Consider the following 7,568-nt stretch of genomic DNA (forward strand, 5'->3'; position numbering starts at 1 on the left):
AAAAAAAAAAAACATTTTTTTCTTCCTGTAAAATGTTGCCAGTTGAGTAAATCTAGTATTTTAGAATACTGAATAATGTACTTAAAACTTAATACTATATTAAAATTAAATTCTATTAAAAGCATACCTATGTGTGATTTTTTGTAAGCATAGTATATATCAATAAAAGTTAAAATTTAGCTGGGTGTGGTGGCACATGCTTGTAATCCCAGCATTTGGGAGGCAGAGACTGGAGGATTGTGGTTCGTGGACAGCCTCAGCTACTTAGTGAGGCCCTCCATAACTCAGTGAGACCCTGTTTCAAAATAAAGAATAAAAAATAGGGCAGGGGGTGTAGCTCGGAGGTCGAATGCCCCTGGGTTCCATCACCAGACCCACAAAAAAAAAGTTAAAATTTTAACTTAGCTATATTTGGTAGGTGATTTGTGAATCAGATGTGTTCGAGATATATTCTGTAATTCTAACACATAAAGAAATTTCAGGGAAATTCATCCCACAGACTTTGGCAGGGGTTACTAAGTAATACTTATATAAAAAGGATGGCAAACACAAGCCAATGAGAATGATTCTCTTTATTAATCTAAAGGCATAAGAAACTTTTGAAAGAACTAAAAAACATCCATGCAGCCAAGAAGTTTATTTTTATTTTTTTGGTACTGGGGATGGAACTCAGGGTAAGCCTCTGGGCTACACCCTCAGACCTGTTTTTCATTTGCTAAGTTTTGGAGAGTCTCACTAAGCGGCTGACGCTGGCTTCGAACCTGTGATCCTCCTGTCTCAGCCTCCCATGTATTGGGAAGTACTGGGATTACAAAGCATGTGTCTCCACACCTGGCGCAGCCAAATAGTTTTAACATCTGTGCATGCTAAGATGCATAAGCCAGTTAATGTCCATCAGGGTTTATCAACACAATTGTGTGGACACAGCTGTTTTTAATCTATTTTATTTATTTAAAAATCTGTTGCTTTGTTCTCATGGATAATTATTAGAGTAATTAAAAATTTAAAATACTGTTTTTATTTTCTAGTTAAAATTTTAAAGCACTTTGAGCTAGAGAATTTATTAGAAATAATTACGGTTAACTTAATAGCCAAAGGCACTTGTAGTGGCAATGTAGACATCTATTACTTGGCTAGTCAGCAATGGATGGATATCAATTATATCTATTTGTTTCTCCAGAGTAGTTTGCTATACACACCTACCAATATAATCTAAAACCAGGGAATCTTAGTATTTGATTTTTTAAATTTAGAAATAACTTTAGATAAGTTGCAAGAAATATTATAGAGAAATTTCCTATGCTTTCCTTCTAGCTTCCAGTAACAACACACAAACTACAGTATAATGATCAAAACCAGGAAATGAATGATAATACTATAGACAATACTATAGACCTTATTCAAATTTTGCCATTTTTTTCTCTGTAATGTCTTTTCCTGTTCCAGGACTCTACACTGCATTTAGGGTGTGTGTGTGTGTGTGTGTGTGTGTGTGTGTGTGCGTGCATGTGTACGTGTGCATATGTATGTGTGCATATGTATGTGTGTTGTACTGGCTCAAAAAGGGAAAATTATACACCATATTCTTTTTTTTTTTTTGGGTGGTACTGGGGGGTTGGAACCCAGGGGCTTTCTACATCTGAGCTATACTCCCAGACCTATTTTATATTTTATTTGGAAACAGGGTCTCACTAAGTTGCTGAGACCCTCAGTAAGTAGCTGAGGCTGGCTTTGAACCTGTGCGATCCTCCTGTCTCAGCCTCCTAAATATTGGGATTACAAGCGTGTGCCACCACGCCCGGCATAGACCAATGGTCTTGATGAACACAGATTTAAAGATCCTTAATAAAATACTAGCAATTCACATTCAAGATGACTGTGCACTACAACCAAGTTGGTCTCATTCCATGAATGCAAGGTTGGTTCAACATATACAAGTCAATATATATAGTTCATCTGCTGGGTGTGGTGGTGCAGGCCTGTAATGTCAGTACATGGAAGGCTGAGACAGGAGTATCACAAGTTGAAGGCCAGCCTCAGCAATTTGGCAAAGCCCTCAGTAACTTAGTGAGACTGTTTCAAAATTAAAAATTAAAAAAATAATGATAGTGGTATAGCTCAGAGGTAGAATGCTCCTGATTTTATCAGGTTTTAGTATCAAGGCAATACTGGACTTGTAAAATAAGTTTGGGAGTATTCCACCTCTTCTATTTCACGGATTGGATCTGTCTGTCTCTCTCAAATACTGGCTGCTGCCGCTACCACCATTTTGGTTCGTCTCCGCAAAAGTTTGTCTTACAGAGTATGTTGTTCAGAGTTTCTGAGCATGTGGGGCAGGAACAGTCTACTTTTGGAGAGATGTCTTCAAAAATTCAAGGTGGATTTGGTTGGATCTGTCTGCCTCTCCTGAATACTGGCCGCCGCCTTCTTGGTCTCTCCTAGAGTGTGTTGTTGTTAAGTATTCCTGTGCATGTGTGGCAGGAGCAGTCTGATTTCTTATCTCTTCTGGGATATCCCTCCAAAAATAATATCCTTTTCTTGCAGTGGCTGGCGCCATGCTGCAGTCTTGCCTCTAATTCTGCCATTTCCCACTTTGTCTCCTATGTTTCAGATAGGAAGTCATGACTGGAAATGTTTCTGTGTGTTGTCCCAATCAGCTATTAAATCAAAATCTGTTGTCCAGGGTTTCTCAGGAGGATGCACATCCTAATCAGCCACTGCTAACCCTCACTGCTGTAGTTGTGGTTGCCGCTGCAGCTGCAACTGCAGCCGCCGCCATCTTCCTCCCTCTTCAATATTTTTTAATAAAACAGTATGTGTCTTTTGCAGGAGTTGGGGGGCCCAAGTACTTATAGCAATGTGTTTTATCTTCCCACAAAGAGCAAAGGCCCACAGCTTCACCACGGAGAGAGGGTTCTGCTGCTCCAAGTGCACCCAGCCCTAGAGCTGTGCAGAGGAGCTCGGCAGACAGGAGTGCCCTTGGCTCCTGGGACGTGGTGCCAGCTGATCTGCTTATATGGGGCTCCATCTGATGCGCCCCGAACATTTCTCTTGCATAGTATGTTGTCCAGAGTTCCTGAGCATGTGGGGTAGGTGCAGTCTACTTTCGAGGTGATTTCCTCAAAAGTTTAGGGAAGATTAGAATGAATTTACCTGCCTCTCCCCGATACGGGACGTTTTGGAGAGCATTGTACTTCTTTAAAGGTCTTGTAGAATTCAGCTGGGAATGTCTGGTCTTGTGCTTTTTTTTGTTGAAGAAAGGGTTTTTATTGTTGTTTCAATCTTTTTTTTTTTTTTTTTTTTTTGGTATGTGGTACTGGAGATTGAACCAAGGGGCATTCTTCTGCTAAGCTATATCCCCAGACATATACATACATACATACATACATACATACATACATACATACAACATACATACATACATATATTTGTAGTACTGGGGCTGGAACCCAGAGGCATTCTACCTCTGAGCAACACCCTTAGCCCTATTATTTTATTCTTTATTTTGAACCAGGGTCTCACTGAGTTATAAAGGGCCCAAGTAGCTGACACACCTGGCCCTATTTATATTTTTTATTTGAAATAAGGTCTCATTAAGTTGCTGAGAGCCTAAGTAGTTGAGGCTGGCTGTGAACCTGCAATCCTTCTGTCTCAGCCTCCCAGGTACTGGGATTACAAGAGTGCATTACTACATCTAGCTGAAGTCAATATTTTGCTTGTTATGATTTGTTTAGATTTTCTATATCTCTGTGGTTCAATTTAGGTAGGTTGTATGTGTCTAATAAAAATCTGTTGATTTACTTTTAGCTTTTTTTTTTTTTAACTGGGGATTGAATCCAGGGCATTCTACATCCAAGCTACACCCCCAGACCTATTTTTTTTTTATTCTTTATTTAAAAACAGGGTCTAAGTTGCAGAGGGCCTCACAAATTGCTGAGGCTGGCTGAGACCTTGTGGTCCTCCTCTCTCAGCCTCCCAAGTACTGATTACAAGTGTGCACCACCATGTCCAGCTTCTTTCAGGTTTTCTGATTTGTTGGAATATAAGTTTTTAAATAGTTCCTAATGATCTTCTGGATTTCTATGCTGTCTGTGGTGATACCTATTACTTTATTAACTGGGTCACTATTCTTTTGGTTAGACTGGCTAGGTTTTATCAACTTTCTCATAAAAAGACAACTTTTAATTTGATCCTTTGTATTATTTTTCTATTTCATTAATTTCTGCTATGATTTTAATTCTTTCCTATCTTCTGCTGTCTTTGGGATTAGTTTGTTCTTGTTTTTCCAGGGTCTTGAGATGCACCACTAGGTTGTTTATTTGGAATCTTTTTCTTACGTGAGAACTCAATGCTATAAATTTTCCTCTTATAATCACCTTTATAGTGCCCCAGAGTTGTTAAGTTTTAGCTCCATTTTAATCTGATTCTAGAAATTCTTTTAGTCTCTCCCCTTACATCGTCTATGATTCAGTCATCATTTAAAAGTGTGTTGTTAGCAGAGCGTAGTGGTGCACCCTTGTGATCCCAGTACTTGGGAGGCTAAGACAGGAGGATCCGGGTCCATGGCCAGCCTCAGCTACTTAGTGAGGCTCTCTGCAACTTAGTGTAATCCTGTTTTCAAATAAAAAATAAAAAATTGGGCTGGGGGTATAATCAGAGGTAGAATGCCCCTGGGTTCAACCCCCAGCACCACACACACAAAAAGTATATTGTTTAAACTCCAATACTTATGTTAACTATTCTATATCTTCTTGCTGTTTATTTCTAATTTCAGCACATTATTATCTGAAAAGATGCAAAATATTGTCAGTTTTTTAAATTTAATACTTGCTTTGTGGCCTAGAATACTATTTTGGAGAAGGTTCCATGAACAGCTGAGAAGAATGTAAATTAAGCTATTTTGGGATGGAGTATTCTTTTTTTTTTTTTGAAGATTTAAAGAAGTTTATTAGAAAGACAGAAATACAGAAAATAGAAATACAGCCCCATGCCAGAGTGGCATGGAGGGGTGACTCGAATGAATACACCCTGGGATGAAGTATTCTGTACATGTCTTTTAGGTCCATTTGACTTACAGTATTTTTTAGATCTGAAAAGTCTTTACTGATATTTTGTCTTTTATCTGAGTATTATTGTTTTGGGGTCTGAGTCTTAATTTCAAATAGTAATTGTTTTATGTAAGTGAGTGTACTGATGTTTGATGCACAAATGTTTGTTATCATTAAATCTTCTTGTTGGATGCTCCTGTTAACAGTTTTGGCTTAAATCTGCTTGTCAGATATAAAAGGAGCTATTTCTTTTCTTTTCTTTTCTTTTTTTTGGTGGTACTGGGGTTCCTGGAAGCCCTTCTACCTCCAGGCTCCACTCCCAGGCCTATTTTATAGTTTTGAAACAGGGTCTCTTAACGCCAGCGCGGCTGGCTTCGAACCTGTGCGATCCTCCTGTCTCCGCCTCCCAAGCGCGGGGATTACAAGCGTGCGCCACCACGCCCGGCAAAAGGAGCTATTTCTGCTTGCTTTTGTTTTCCATTTGTATAAAATACCCTTTTCCATCCTCTCACCATTAGCCTATAAATATCTTTGCCTAATAGGTGAGTTTCTTGTAGACAACATATAGTTGGATCTTGTTTTTTAATCTACTTTGCCAGTCTATGTTTTCTAATTGGGAAATTGAGACCCTTTACATTCAGTGTTAATATAGAGGTGTTTTATACTTCCTGTCATTTTGAATTATATCTTCTGCCTTTCTAATGGAATCTATCCTTTCTCTGGTTCTGGAGTTTATTTTTTATTTCTTCTTTGTGTGTGTGTGGTTTTTTTTTTTTTTTTTTTTTAGTATTTTCTATAGCGTTGGTATAGTAGTCATGAATTCTTTCAGTTTCTGTTTATCTTGGAATTTTTTTTAATTTGTTAATTTTTAGAGATAGTCTTACTGGATATAACCATCTTGGTTGAAAACTATTTTCTTCCAGGGCTTGGAATATATCTTTTTAAGTTTCAGAAATCTGGAGTAATCCTTACTGATTTATCCCTGAGTGTGACTCTGCCTTTTTTCTCTTAATGCTTTTAAGATTCTACTCTTGACCTCTATGTTAGACATTTTATGATCATGCTATGGTATGGAGTTCTATTTTGATCCTGCCTAATGGGGTTCTGAATGCCATCTGTCCATCTCATTTTTCAAGTATGAAAAATTCTGATACTATTTCTCTGAATAAGTTACTTATGTCCTTCATTTACACCTCCAAATTTCCCTTGATTCCAATTACCTTTAGGTTAGGTATCTTGATGTTTCTCATACTTCTTGAATGTTTTGATCCTGGTCTCTTAATTGTCTATATTCTTGAGTGAGTGTTCAATTCCATCTACTCTGTCTTCTGTGTCTGAGACTGTTTTCTATGTGGTCTAGTCTGTTGGTGATATTCTCTATTAAACTCTTTATTTGATTTATTGTGTCTTTCATTTCACTCAGGACTTCTGTTTGGCTGTTTTTCAGAGTCTCAACCTCTTTATTCACACGCTATTTACTCTCTTTGATTTCACTCCTTAAATCTTTGATCATTCTAATAATCAAAATTCTGAATTCACCATCTGAGATTTTCTGTATCCCTAAGTTGGTAAATTCATTGCTGTGGAGTTCTGAGTGTCTATTGTCTGTTGCCTTGTTTTCTTGTATTTCAGAGTAGATTTATACCTCTTTCTTAATAGTTTTCCTGCTAGTTCTTCAGTGGTAATTAGTGCAACAAGGTGTTCTATCTTTGGGTTGAGGATACAGTTCAGCAGCAGAACATTTACTCCAAGAACATGTAGGTGATGTTAGATTACTGGTACCTCACAGACAAGAAGAAAGTAAGCAACAGTAACTGCAGTGGTGAACGATGCGCAGCATTAAAATAAGTATGAGGCACCTATTATAACATCTGTAACACAAAACAAAACAAAACAAAACAGGCGTGGTACGGTCAGCAGTTAACACTTAACAACAGCCAGCCATGAACTAGATACAGCTTCAAAGACTAGTCTTAACCAGGAAAGCTATGGCAGTAATAATCACAGCCACATGAATGGTAGGGCAAAAAATATATAATTTTTTGCTGGGCATGGTGGCACAAACTTGTAATCCCAGTACTTGGGAGGCCGAGACAGGAGGACTGCAGGTTCGTGGCTAGCCTCAGCAACTTGTGAGTCCTGCTGCAACTTAGACTATTTCAAAATAAAGAAAAAAAATAGAACTGGAGGTATGGTCCAGAGGTAGAATGCCCCTAGTATCCATCCCCAGCACCCCGCCCCCCACAAAGGTAACACTATGGTTTACTAAGAGAAAATAACTTAGAGCTAGATGTGGTGGATAATACCTATAATCTCAGCACTTGAGAGGCTGAGGCAGACGGATCGCAGTTTTGAGATCAGTGTCACCAACTTAGTAAGACCTTGTTTCCAAGTAAAAAGTAAACAAGGGTGGGAGTGTAGCCCAGAGGTAGAATGCCACTGGGCTGAGTCCCTAGCACCGGAAAAAAACAAAAAATAAACAAACAAAAAGAACTTGGGGTATGAAGGCAGAGGAAAGTT

The 7,568-nt window shown here is 38.4% G+C and overlaps 1 protein-coding gene across 2 annotated transcripts in view; it reads right to left on the reverse strand.

The window, feature by feature from the left end:
• PPP2R3A (protein phosphatase 2 regulatory subunit B''alpha) overlaps positions 1 to 7,568 on the reverse strand; it is a gene marked incomplete at both ends in the record, with an annotated part of 116,915 nt that overhangs the window by 60,178 nt on the left and 49,169 nt on the right. The window lies entirely within an intron of this gene.

Source organism: Muscardinus avellanarius, assembly GCF_963383645.1.
Source record: "Muscardinus avellanarius genome assembly, chromosome: 5".
Taxonomy (NCBI): Eukaryota; Metazoa; Chordata; class Mammalia; order Rodentia; family Gliridae; genus Muscardinus; species Muscardinus avellanarius.